Here is a 14,256-nt window from a genome sequence, read left to right as displayed (position 1 = left end):
GCGTGCGCCCGTCCTTCGGACTCGTTCCGCAGCGCCTTTGAACGTTTTCAATTTTTCTCCGGAGACAAAAAAAAAAGAAAGGAGGGGGGGTGGGAAATGGAGGGGCGGCGGGAAAGGATGCCGCGCCGCGGGTGAAACCACAGGAAAGCCAGCTCAGGCAACCAGGCAGCCGCCAGGACCGGCCAGCCAGCCAAGACGCCCGTTCTCGCCGGGGTAGCCGGCTCAGGCGGCCCTCGCTCGGCAGAGGGCGTCCCGCCTGCGGCTTAGAGCGGAGCCGGGAGGCGTCTCCCGCGTTTCGCAGCTTGGGCTGGGGAGGAGCCGCGGTCGCAAGCCGCTCGTTTCTGCCACGTCCCTCCCGGGCGAAGGCGAGCCTGGCGGGCAGCGGCCGGGAGCGCCACAGCACGTGCGCGCTGGTGAGTTCCAGCGGGGCGGCCGAGTCGGGCAGCACCCGGTTTGGGGGAAGCGGGGGTGGAAGGGCGGGAATGACGCTGCGCTGCCTGCGGAAAGTGTCGCTGGGGTGGGAGCGCCCGGTTGGGACGCTCTCCGGGCTCGGAGTTGTGCCTGGAACGGCCCGGGGCGGGCGGAGGAGGCAGGCAGCTCGGCGGGGCTGAGGAGAAGTTTGGGCTGGGCAAGACGCGCCTAAAGCCGGGCGCTCTGCGCGCGAGAGCCGCGGCTCCCCGCGCCACGTTTCCTCAGAAGCAGGAAAGCAAAGAGCGAGCGGGGCGGAGGGAAGCCAGCGGCGGCGGAGGCCTCTGGGGCGCTACAGGCAAGCGGAGAAGGAGCCCGAGCGGAACTTTCCGGCGAGGCGGGAGCGGTCTGCGCTTGCAAGGAGGAGGAGGAGGCGGGCGCGCCTTCCCAAAAAAGGGCGGCCAGGGCGAATGCCTAGAAAGGGCAGAAGGTCCCGCGTCTCTCCTGGAAGAGAGTTGAGGGCGGGACGGAGCGACGGTCCGGCGGCTTCACAGCCCCGCCGGGAAGCGGCTCTCAGGACTTCGGGCCGCTTGAAACTTCCCGACCTCGCCGCTGGCCTTGCCCGACAGCCGCCCGTTTCCCTTTTCGCGCTCCCGGGGCTTCACTTCTCCTCGCTTCCTCCTCAAAGAGTTGGGGATTACAGCGCCGGGAATCCCCCACTCTCGAATTGGGGGTGGGTGGTAGAAGATGCAGATCACAATTTCCAGGACACGTTTGTGTGTGTGTGTGTGTGTGTGTGTATTTGTGTCGACCCGTGTTCGGCGTTCCCATGACGCACAGAGTCATAAATCAGAGCGCGCTGTCCGGACCGAATGCGCAGAACAGGATGGGTGAAACGTGGCTGGTGTTGGTGGCTGCTTAGCCTGTAGTAGAAAGGGGGCGGTGTCTTGTACTGCACGCTAAAGATGTGTCGTAGTACTACACACAGAAGGCGGGTGTGTGTGTGTGTGAACTTATTTTCTAAAGCACCAGAAGGCAAGACGAAAAACAATGGATGGAAACTAATCGAGGAGAGAAGCAACCTGGAATTAAGGAGAAATTTCCTAAGAGTGAGGACTTAGAACTTGCCTTCATAAGTTGTGAATGTTTCATCATTGGAGGTTTTTAAGAAGATGCTTGTCTGAAATGGTATAGGGCCTCCTGCTCCGGCAGGGGATTGGACTAGGACAGGGGTCGCCAACCTTTTGGACCTCAGGGAACACCAAACTCATAATTTTAAATCCCGAGGACCAGAGACCTTGGGAAAATCCCCCAAAAAGTCTCCAGGAAAATTCCCCCACCCCGTTTTCCTACTGATCGATCATTATTTGGGATAGCAGGATACTGTCTCCAGGCGGAGAGAGTGAGAGAGAGACTTTTGGCTTCATGCAAGGAAAGCAGCAGAAGCAGCAGAAGTCTTTCTTCCTCTCCCCCAAACTCCGCCAGAAATAAGTCTTTGTGAGACTTGTCGCATTGGCGCAGCCTCTTGGAGCAGGATGCCTTGCAGGGTCCCAAAGACTAATTTCTGGCGGAGTTTGGGGGAGAGAAAGACTTTTGATGCTTTCCTTGCATGCAACCAAAAGCAGAAGAAGAAAGAAGCAGCCCGGTGGCCAGGCCAGGTGCATGGAGGCAAGTTCCCCCCCTCTGCCCTTCCCTCCTCCCCTCACTACCTTGTGTTGTTTGCAATGCAAGCGACACAAGCCTTATGTTCCCATGGGCCAGATGGGTGGCGCCACCTTATGTTCCCACACAGCCTGGATTAATTGCCTTTCTCGGCGGACCACCAAAATTTTCTCACGGACCACCAGCGGTCCCTGGCCACTGGTTGGCAACCACTGCTCTAAAAGGATGCAAATGGCCAGCTGTCTGCAAGGAGTATAAATCCTTCCATTCCCGACTACCTGAAGATGATAAAGTGAAAAAATCAAGAAAGGCTAGTTGCCTCCTGAAAAAGGCACCTTTGGGGACAGCAATCGTTGGTTGTGGGAGCTTTTCTGGTATCCTCGACCATTGACTTCAGCTTCCTTCATTCCCAATTCACATACACTGAATGGATTGGGGATTGTGGAAGTGGTAGGTCAAGGCCTCCGTAGGGCACCACCAAATTCGGGAATACTGGTGAAAGTTGAACTTTACAGTGTTTCCCAAAGTAGCCATTTATTCAGAAGTATGCGGTCCAAGTAAGATTTACGTGGATTTGCAGGGATCTAAGATTGATTCCCAGAAATGGAGGTGTGTGACTCTGGGGAGTAAACTTTTTGTAAATCTTGAGAGGAACAACAGATGTCTTTGCAAAGAAACAGGATTCTAACCTAAGGAATGTGAGAAAGGGCAGAGGTTTAAATGCTGAGGAAAATCAAGTTTATTGGAAATATTAAGATAGCAGAAATGAGTTCTTGCATTTGCATTTTCTTGGTAATGGCAATACAGATTGCACTTTTATGGCCTGAATGCAGTGGCATTAGTTGGAAATTCTGCTTTTATAAGAAAGTGATTGAGTTTTCATCCTGTCTTTTTTCTAAGCATTTAAACACAAGTCAGAAAGTCCTCTGTTTATTTACTTCGCATCAATCCTGCGTGGTAGGCTAGGCTCAGCATGGATATTCTAACCTCATTTGTCAGGTGTTCCTTAGCCGTGGCTAAGTGGGGATTTTCCCTGGTTTTTCTCCAATCTGGTACAGATAGGTAATGGTAAAGGTTCCCCTAGCACATACATGCTCATTGTTTCTGGCTCTAGGGGGCAGTGCTCATCTCCGTTACAAAGCCAAAGAGCCAGCGCTGTCTGAAGACGTCTCTGTGGTCATGTGGCCGGCATGATTAAACGCCGATGGTGCACGGAACGCTGTTACCTTCCCACCAAAGGTGGTTCCTATTTTACTACTTGCATTTTTACATGCTTTCGAACTGCTAGGTTGGCAGAAGCTGGGACAAGTAATGGGAGCTCACTCCGTTACGTGGCGCTAGGGATTCGAACCGCCGAACTGCCAACCTTTCTGATCGACAAGCTCAGCGTCTTAACCACTGAGCCACTGCAACTCAATACAGATAGTCTTTGACTTAAGACCGGCCATTTAAGTGACTGTTCAAAGTTACAATGAATCTTCCAGAAAGTACTTACTACCTGGTTCTGAAGCTATGATGCCCATCTCCTACCACCCCAAGGTCCTGTGACTGCATTTTTTTGGCTGCTCAGCAACTGGCCCATATTCACAGACATTGTAATGGCCACCAGTCACATGACCACAACTGACAATGTTTTTCCCCCCCCAGAAGCTAGTTTTTACTTCTAAGACACTGCAGCCATCATAAGTATGAATCAATTACCAGGCCCCCGAACTCTGATCATATGACCAAGGGGATACTGCAATGGTTGTAATTATGAAAAATGATCATAAGTGGCGCAGTGGTTAGAGTACAGTACTGCAGGCTACCTCTGTTGACTGCCGGCTGCCTGCAGTTTGGCAGTCTGAATCTCACCAGGCTCAGGGTTGATTCAACCTTCCATCCTTCCGAGGTGGGTAAAATGGCAACCCAGATTGTTGGGGGCAATAGGCTGAATGTCAACTCATGAAATATTTCTATGGTCGTTTTAGAGTTACCAACAGAAAGGGAGGGGGGAAAGGGGTTTGAAAGAACAGCAGCTTGGAAATCAAAAGTGCATTTCATACATAGTTTTTCAGAGATAGTAACTAGGTGACTGAAGTTTCTGGTGCGCAAAATTCTAACTGGAGAACATGACTGATGACTCTGGGCTATGGATGTGTCCCATTGGAGAATATGAATTATGATACACACGGGGTGGGGGAAAACCAGGGTCAAGGGTGACAATGAATTATGTGTCTCAGCGTCGGCTACACCCAGGCAGTGCTGGACATGTTAAATAAATCCTTTAAAGTTTTGGAAGTTTGGCTCGAGACTCAGGATTTAATTGGGGTAACTGCCGGAATCCTGACAGCGACTCTGTAAACTGCTTAGAGAAGACTGTGAAGCGGTATATAAGTGCTATTGCTGTTGCTATAAGTGATTTTTTTTCAGTGCCTTTATAACTTTGAATGGTCACTAAATGAATGGTTGCAATTTGAGGACTATCTGTAGTAAGATTTACACAGTGTGCTAAATGCTCAGTTATTTAACCCTATTTTATTCATTAAACCTGCCTTACCTGTTCCCACATCATGACAAGTTACAGTGAACACACGGTATGGCTCAGTTCAATGTATGGCTAACATATAGACCGATATAGACTTTACAGCCATCTCTAAGCAGTTTACATTGCCCCCAACAATCTGGATCCTCATTTTACCCACCTCGGAAGGATGGAGGGCTGAGTCAATCTTAAGGCCAGTGAGGCTCAAACTCCTAACAATGGGCAGAGTTAGCCTGCAATACTGCATTCTAACCACTGCGCCATCCTATCTTAAGCATTGACCTCCTTCACTTTGGCAAGATTTCTGTATCGGAAATCCAGATTATGAAATCGTGACCCTTATTTAAGAGTGAAGTGAGCAGAGGGGTGGGTTTTTTGTTTCCATTTCCATCCTTTGCAAAAAGAATTTTTGCCTCCTGCTCTGTCCTTATTGGCTGCTGAGCAGCCTAAATAGCATATTAAGTGATCTTGAATTTAATGAAATGCTGTTTTCGCACTTCCATTTTTAATTTCCATAATTCAGCTTGCACCCTGTTGAGCTTCACATTATTGAACCTCTAGTAAGTGCTATAGTCGCGTTCCTGACCCCCCATGTTACAATATATGTAAAATAAAACCCATACTTTATTTTTGCATATATAAAAATGTAGGCAGGGACTCTTACAAATTATGTGTATGTTTGAAGCTGACATGACTAGAATATTTGTATCCTTGGCCTTGCTGCTTCTGCAATTGGACAAGCTTTATATAAAGATAAATTCATAGCTTGAAGTTTTGCTTTTTTTAATCATTGCTTTTTCAGTAAACCTCGGTGGATTATCTTTATCTCTTTTTTGGGGTGGGGGGGGAATGTGACCATGTTTCTATGGGTTATAATTGCCTGACTATTTTGTTATTTAATAATGTTTTTAGGATTTATACAAGGCCAGGACTTATTTATTTGTTACATTTATTTTTCTCTGTTAATTCCTGCCCTTTCTCCGAAGCAATCTATTACAGTCGAAAAACTTAATCCCCCCCCCCCAAAAAAAAATCTTCTAATTTTTTTTACTACAACAACAGCTCTGTGGAGTAGATTGAGCTAAGAGGGAGGGAGTGGGTGAAAATAAACTTTAGTGCTCATTTTTTAGTTGGATCACATGCCTCCAGATTCTACAAGCAGTCCTCAACTTATGATAGTTCATTTAGTGACCACTCAAAGTTACAACAGCACTCAAAAATGTGACTTACGACCATTTTTCGTTGTTACAACATTTGCAGCATCCCCATGATTGTGTGATCGAAATTCAGAGGCTTGGCAAGTGGTTTCATATTTATGGCCTTTGCTGTGTCCCAGGGGTCATTTGATCCCCTTTCGTGACCTTCCCACAAGAAAAGTGGACTAGAAGACATCTGTGATGACCCAGATAACAAATTCCAAAACATAAATAAATGTCCTTTAATGCCTCCAACTTGGCCCCACTGTTCAATAATTCTCAGTTGGAGATAAAACATACTCAAAAATAGTCTTCAAAAGAAAGCAATACAGTCTGAACTTAATGAGCAGATAGAGGTGAAATAAAAAACTAAAACAAACTACAATGAAGGAATTTCCACAACAGACCAGGATAGGTAAATTACCAACTTCAAGGAGATAATAAGGCAGAGTCTGTTGGAAGGACGCCAACCAAGATAACTTCAGCCCAAAATAAAACACGCTTTGCTTCTGGCAACACTGTCTCTCTTATATACTATTCTCCCCAGCTGCAACCAATGAGAGGGATCATGGCCGCTTCCTCTCTCATAAGCCAAGTTGTTGCCTTCTCCATTCCTCCCTGCATGTCCTAGGATGAAAAGGGGATGGGCCTGGTTCTTCCTCTGACTGCCCAGCCGGCCTTTGCCCTTCCCCAGCCTCCTCCACAACCTCCGGAGCCACACCTCCACTCTCTGTTGGCTGTTCCACCTCTCCCTCAGAGTCTGGCTCTAACAAGGGCATGACAACCTTCAAGGTCCCTTCCAACTCTGCTATTCTAAAGTTAATGGGGAAACCAGATTCACTTAACAACCAGGCTACAGACTTGTCAATCCAGTGATTCACTTAACAACTGTGGCAAGAAAAGTTGTAAAATGGGGCACAAAAAGGCATTTAACAAATGTTTCACTTAACAACAGAAGTTTTGGGCTCAAATTGTGGTCATAAATCAAGGACTGTTTGGAGCCTAGCATCTTAACCCTTCAACATACTGAACTTCTAATTTAGTGCTAAAACAAGGCTGAAGAAACCTTGATGTGTGTGAAACTTCTGGTGTGAATTGACCAAACCATTTTGATCTGGGGCTTGGGTGCTTTTTTCTAAGAATCAAGAGGTTAGGTTAAGGTCCTGCATCCTTTAGCCTTGAAACACTTAGTAATGTGTTTAAAGTAATGAGTTCAACCCCCAATGGACCACAATGTTGGGCTTTCCCATTCCAGCAACATCATACCATCCTTAGCTACAATCACTGTTTTCCTCTGGAGATCCCAATCGGTCAACTTAAGGGCCCAATTTCAAGGCAGTTGCTTCCCAATTCCTAACACCTTGTGTTTTGTCGTCTTCAACCTACATCTGTTAATTTAGCAACAATTAGAAGGTAACAAAGGCACTGAAAAAGTGACTTACCACTGGTCCTCACGGCCACGGTCAGTTACGGCCATTGCAGCATTCTCAGGGTCATGTAACTAAAATGCAGGAACTTGGGCATCAGCATGTATTTATGACCATATTGCAATGTCATGTAATTAATCACCATTTGTATGATCTTCCAGCAAGGCTTCGCTTCCCATAAACTCAACGAGGTAAACTGGATCTGCTTAATACTGTGTGGTTCACTTAACAACTTTAGCGATTCACTAAAAGGTCGTAAAATTGATGTGCTTAGTAAATGGAAATTCGGGTTCCAGTTGTAATCATAAGGACTATCTGTTTAAAAAAATAATGTTAATCTCAAAATCAAGTCAAGTAGCAGAACTCTATCAGTCAGCAGAATATTGCTTAGGTCTGGCTTAATTCTGTTTGGTGCTATCGAAGATGGACTTTATACATTTCTTATGGAACCAAATTCCAGTGGGAAGAAGTGGCTCCTTTCTAACTCTCCTTAATTGCCTTCATTGAAGTATCTTCAAATTGTTCCATCCAGCACAGATTAATGGGTGGGTTGCCGTAGGTTTCTAATGTTCAATTAGGATATGATACAAGTTGAAAAAGCTTTGAGCTTAAGTGATTTCTGCCTTTTCATCCACGATGACAAAGCCGTTAATTAGAACGTGTCTTATTTTTTTTCCTTTTTAAACCCTTTTATAACACAGCTGAATTATCTGACCATTGTTTTAAGTACTTAATGCAGATTAAACCTGGAATGCATTCAGAGACAGAATATTGTTTTAAGCTTTGAGAAATAAAATCCTTAGTATGTTGGGGTTGTAGTAACTGGAAATAACAGGGAAAAAAAAGAAGAATGTTAACGTAAAAATCAAAATGTAGTGCTAATATTTCGCCAGATAATTTAGACCTGAGACAGAATGTGGTGTGAACTGTGTGCCCTGGCTTGACAATTACTTTTCAAAAACAATTTTGGTGACCCTTTTTGTTTATCTTATTGATCTTTTATCACTATGAGAGGACAGTTCAAAATATAGGAGGCTACTGATTTTAAAAATGAAACTATTGTAATCAAAATTACATGCCCCCCCCCAAAAGGATTGGCTTTACCCATTTGGTAAACCAAGACTGTACATTTAAAATTTGGATGGATGATAAGGAGTAAAGCAAGTAGGACATTTCACATAGGGACCTATTTCCGTATGTTAAGACTTAACATTCCAATGTTGTCCCAAAGGTGCTTTTCTCTTGAAAACATTTTGCTTCTCATCCAAGAAGCTTCTTCAATTCTAAAGAACTTTTTCCAAAGCGGGGAAAAAGAAATCCAAGAAAGTCCAGTTGCCTTTTGGAAAAGCACCTTTGGGACAATCATGACCTAGATCAGGGGTGTCAAACTTGATTTCATTGAGGGCAGCATCAGGATTGTGTTTGACCTTGGAGGAGATGGAGGGTGTGGCCAGAGGCAGTGTGGTCATGGCAGGCGTGATCAGTCAAGTGGCCAAGTGCTAAGGAGGGACTTCCCTGAGACCTTCACTCTCATTATAATCTATCTTCCTTCCTTCCTTCCTTCCTTCCTTCCTTCCTTCCTTCCTTCCTTCCTTCCTTCCTTCCTTCCTTCCTTCCTTCCTTCCTTCCTTCCTTCCTTTTCTCTTCTTTCCTTCCCTCTTTCTTCTCCTTTCTTCCCCTCTTTCCTTATTTTTCCTTCCTTGCTCTCTTCCCATCTTTTTCTTTGTCTTTCCTCTTTCCCTTTCTCCTTTCCTGTCCCTCCTTGAATGCTCAAATGCAAAAGGGCAAACATTTCTCCTTTTTTTTGGTTTTTAGTTTGTTTTGATAGCCCTCTGCCAACGAAAATGGAGTGGGCGGGCATACTATTTCCAGGCCGGCCCCACAGCCCAGATCTAAGCCTTGGGTTTGATCTGATGATTGAAAATCTCCATAGCCATTGCAATGTTGTGCTTGCTACCTCAATAGGGCAAGAAACCAAATGGATGATTTTTAGCAATGGGGAATGTTGTTGTTCAGTAACTAAATTGTGTCCGGCTCTATGACCCCATGGACCACAGGGGCCGGCCCTCCTCCTGTCTCCCAGAATCTGCCCAAATTCATGTGCATTGGGTCAATGATACTGTCTAACCATCTCTTCCTCTTCCTCTGCCATCTCCGTCTCCTTCTGCCTTCCATCTTCCCCAACAGCAAGGTCTTCTCCAAGGAGTCCTGTCTTCTCATTAGGTGGCCAAATTATTTGAGCTTCAGCTTCAGTATCTGTCCTTCCAGTCAGGGTTGGTTTCCTTTAGGATTGACTAATTTGATCTGATTGGGGGTGGCCCAAAACATTACCCCCCCTCTCCTGAAAAAATGTTCAAGAGCTGTAGGCATCTTTGAGACCTTATATTTTTCTTTGGGTGTTAAAACTATGGTTTATTGAACAAATCATCATAATCTGTGCTCTCGCATTACACTTGTATAGCACGGTGTGTAAACTACAGTGATTGATTCATATCACATACGCCAAAATCAAATAAATCGTGTCCTAACATATGATTTTTTTGCTTTGGGTGGTGCGTATGTCATTGTTGATTCATGGGAAAGACATCAGAAATTATCTGGCCAGTTAGACCACAAAAGTCCCTGCTGTTCCTAATCTCGGAGAACAGATTCCATCTGTGCTGGATCTTTTATTTGGACTGCTGATGATAACACTTGGGAGAGCCAGTGCTTATTCATATTGTCAAACTAGAAAAGAAAACTGCTTTGTTTATAGAACACAATGATCCTGCACAGTGGTCGTCCCACCAGCTCCAACATAACTTGGTAACTATTCATTATCAAAAGCTCCCTCTCTTTGCCTCTGTAAATAGATGATGCATTCAATTGTGTAGGTATGAGTCCTAAACTGAGTGTCCTAGGGTTTAAGCTGTATGGTGGCAACAATGGATCGTAAAGTAGTTGTAGTCCAAATAAACTATGGGATGTATATTTCATCTCTTGTTCGGCCTGAGAAGGACCGGGAGCTCTTGCAGCACAAACAAAGCAAAATAGGTAAAGAAGATTGTTCTCAGTTTAAAATATTAGCAACTCAAGTTGGTTTTAAGATAAGTTCATTATAATAATAATTCCTTCCTACATCCATCCATCCATCCGTGGACTGGTAGCAACTGTCTTCACATCCCTGCAGTTTCCTGCTGGGTTTTGGGGAAATGGGTTGGCCATTGCATGCTTCCTGGGGCTGAGAGAGAGTGGCTGGCCCAACGTCACCCAGCTGGCTTTATGCCTGAGGCAGAATGGAAGGGATCTTGTAGGTCATCTAATCCAACCCCCCTCCCCACCCAAGCAGGAGACCCTACAACCATTTTCGACAAGTCTCTTTTTGAAAATTTCCAGTGATGAATCTCCCACAACTTCTGAAGGCAACTTCTGTTCCACTAGTTGATTGTTCTGTCAGAAAAATGTCCCCTTATTTCTAAGTTGAATCTCTCCTTGATCAGTTTCCATCCATTATTCCTTGTCTGGCCTTCAGGTGCTTTGGAAAATAGCTTGACACCCCCCTCCTCTCTGTGGCAGCCCCTCAAATATTGGAAGACTGCTATCATGCCTCCCCTGGTCCTTCTCTTCACTAGACTAGCCATGCCCAGTGCCTGCAACAGTTCTTCATATGTTTTAGCCTCCAGTCCCCTAATCAGTTTGTTAAAGCAGTAATAAGTTTAACAAGTTCACTAAGCTGCTTAAAGGGAGATCCAACCTAGAAATAAGGAGAAATGTTTTGACGGTGAAAAGAATCAATGGAATAGTTTGCCTCTTGGAACTATGGATGCTCCATCATTGGAGGTTTTCAGAAGTAGGACAACCATTTGACTGCAATGGTGTAAGGTCTCCTGTCTTGTGCAAGGAAATTGGACTAGAAAACCTCTGAGGTCCCTTACAACCTTATGATTCTATGTTCTGTTTATTTTATTTTATTTATTTTTATTTATTTGATTTGTCAATCACTTACAAGATAATAGGTAAAAGTATAAACATAGTTATGAATACATGAAATAGATACATATAAGAAAAATAAAAAGAAACAATAGGACAGGGACGGTAGGCACATTGGTGCGCTTATGCACGCCCCCTACAGACCCCTTAGGAAAGGGGTGAGGTCAATAGTAGACAGTCTAAGGTTAAAGTTTTTGAGGTTCGGGGAAGAAACCACAGAGTCAGGTAGAGTATTCCAGACATTGACCACTCTGTTGCTGAAGTCGTATTTCCTGCAATCAAGATTGGTGCGGTTAACCTTGAGTCTGTATCTATTGTGCGCTCTTATGACTGAAGCTGAAGTACTCATTGACAGGTAGGACATTGCAATATATGATTTTATATACTATACTTAGATCGGACCGAAGGCGACTTAGTTCTTTGTTTTCTAGGTCTAGAATTTCTGCAATGAGTAGAGGAGTGGAGAACTCTTCTTGTGAAATATTTCTGGATTTTCTCAACTGTGTTAATATCAGATACGTAATGTGGGTTCCAGACTGATGAGCTGTATTCGAGTATTGGTCTAGTTCTGTGTCCAGTTTCTCGCTTGTTGCTTTAACCATTACACCAAACCAGTTCTTCAGTTGTTCTATCATCCATCCATCTATCTGTCTGTCTTTCTGTCTGTCTGTCTATCATCCATCCATCCATCCATTTATCTATCTACCTACCTATCTTTTATCTATGTACCTAGCTACTCAACTGGAAGCAAAACAGGATACATGGTGCTGCTACACATTTTGCAGTTGCTGAATAACATTCAGTCTCCATACTAAAGAGAAAATATTCCTTATAATCAACTGCCTTGCTGTTAATTGTGCTGGGTTTTACGGGTATTTCATTATTATCATGCTTCTCGTCCTTCTTAGTGCATTCTGCCTTAGAAGGGTTTGCTCAGGGTGCCCTTCACATTGTATAAAAATGTCGTGTTTTCATTTGATAAATGTGAAGGCTGTTTATAATCTGGCAACTATCTTCTCCAAGCTACCAGGCTGCCAGGCAGCTGACCTCGCTGGCATCAAAGAAGAAAGTAATAATACTGAAACCCTTTCTCTTCCTCGTCACTGGAAGACAATAGCTGTTGGCCACAGGTGATTAGGTTAGAAAAGTGATGTCGAAAGCAGAATAAATCCCGCTTCCACGGTTCCCTGATCTTTGCAACAGAAAATGTGTGGAGGAATATTAGACAATAGTTTTTCTATGGGTTTTTTTTCCTTGAGGAAAATGCTTTTTCAAACAAGATTTTTTTTTTAAAATTCATTCAATCTGTGTAAAATGTTTGTTTTTCCTGCAAGGCAATCGAGAATAGCTATATGCATCTTGTTGCACAAAGCAGTGGGTTTATATTATAAGGAAGTAGATTTGGACCATCGTGAAAGCATTCCTAAATTTAAGAAATGCTTAAGGGTGGACAAAACTGTCTCAGGAAGTGATGGGTTCTACAGAGGCTGAGCGGACAAATGTTAGGGATGCTGTAATACTGGGTTTCTTCTCTGGACAAAATATTGGACTATGTCAGAGGTTTTCAAATTAAATTTGGCAGCTTTAAGATGTGTGCGCTTCAAGTCCCAGAATTCCCTTGCCAGCATACTTGAAGTCCAATCAAGAATTAACATAATAACAGAGTTGTAAGGGACCTTGGAGGTAAAGTCGCAGGACACTTTATACCAGAGGTCATCAACCTTTTGGACCTCAGGGACCACCAAACTCATAATTTTAAATCCCGCGACCACTAATATGAATTTTGACTAATGGTCGCTTGCTGATGTTGGTGGGAAAGTCGTTCCCATATTCCAGAGCTGCTGTCATCACAGGACTGGCCCTTTGGTCATCCCAGAGAAGCTCCTCCAGTCCGTGGCAGGCCAGTGCACCTGGGTGAGGAGTAGCTGCTCCGGGATGACCAAAGGGCCAGTCCTGTGACTACTGGCAGCTCTGGAATATGGGACTGACTTTCCCGCCAACATCAGCAAGCCACCCTGGGGTGGGTTTCCCTCCCCTCTCCTTTGGTCTTAGCTTCCAGTTCCAGCTCGTGTGGCTCTACTCAAGGTAAGGTTTGCACTCAGCCAAAGGTTGGAGGCCAGCGGGTGGGCGGGCCATGTGGGCGGGCCTTGTGTTCCTGCACAGCCTGGATTAATTGCTTTGGGGTATGTATTTTTTGGGGGGGGGGGGGGGACATTTCTCTGCGGACCACCAAAATTTTCTCACGGATCACCGGCCCACTGGTTGGCGACCACTGATTTATACCATTTCAGACAATCGGTTGTCCAAACTCTTGAAAGTCTCCAGTGATGGAGCATCTTCTGGGGGTAACTTGTTTCACTGATTAATCTCACTGTCAGAGAATTTCTCCTTATTTCTAGGTTGCTTCTCTCCTGGATTAGTTTTCCATCCATTGCTTGTTCCAAAAGTGCTTTCCTTCAGGAGCCAATTGGACTTTCTTGTGTTTTTTTTCTTTTGAAGACATTTCACTTCTCATCCAAGAAGCTTAATCAACTCTGACTGGATGATAGGGAATGGAAGGATTTATGCTCCTTGCAGACAGCTGGTCATTTGCATCCTTTTAGAGCAGGGTGTCAAACTGGCGGCCTGAGGGCTGAATGTGTCACACACAGGCCATGCCCACCCCCGGTTCCGCAAAGGCAAAATATGTTGCAATATGTCACGATACATCACGTGTGACAATCGAGTTTGACACCCGTGTTTTAGAATGTTGTTGAGGCCACTTGGAGGTTTATCTGTGTCCTCAGGGACACTTGAGTAATGCATATGAGTAGTATAGCCATGACCTGGATAACTGAGAATCTCCATAGACAACACCCATTGCTTCTTGTCTTGCCTTCAGGTGCTTTGGAAAATAGATTGACCCACCTCTTCTCTATGGCTGCCCCTTAGATACCGGAGCACTGCTATTACGTCACTCCTTGTCCTTCTTTTCATTAAACGTACCCGATTCCTGCAACGTAAAAACCATATTAAAACTATAACAAATTAAGAACGAAAGTCTGGCATCAAGTTAAACTTCTGACATGCT

At 44.8% G+C, this 14,256-nt stretch overlaps 1 long non-coding RNA gene across 1 annotated transcript in view; it reads left to right on the top strand.

Moving 5' to 3' along the window:
• The first annotated feature begins 283 nt into the window (after nt 1-283).
• The window catches only part of LOC113440440 (uncharacterized), a 60,090-nt gene continuing 46,117 nt past the window's right edge, over nt 284-14,256 (top strand). The window contains exon 1 of the long non-coding RNA XR_003374725.2: nt 284-413. This is a non-coding gene — a long non-coding RNA (uncharacterized LOC113440440). The remainder of the gene's footprint in view (nt 414-14,256) is intronic.

The sequence above is a fragment of the Pseudonaja textilis genome, chromosome 7 (genome assembly GCF_049901715.1).
Source record: "Pseudonaja textilis isolate UNSWEBS1 chromosome 7, rPseTex1.2, whole genome shotgun sequence".
NCBI lineage: Eukaryota > Metazoa > Chordata > Lepidosauria > Squamata > Elapidae > Pseudonaja > Pseudonaja textilis.
The sequence above is the reverse complement of the archived record's forward strand: the minus strand, read 5'-3'. Positions and strand labels throughout refer to the sequence as shown.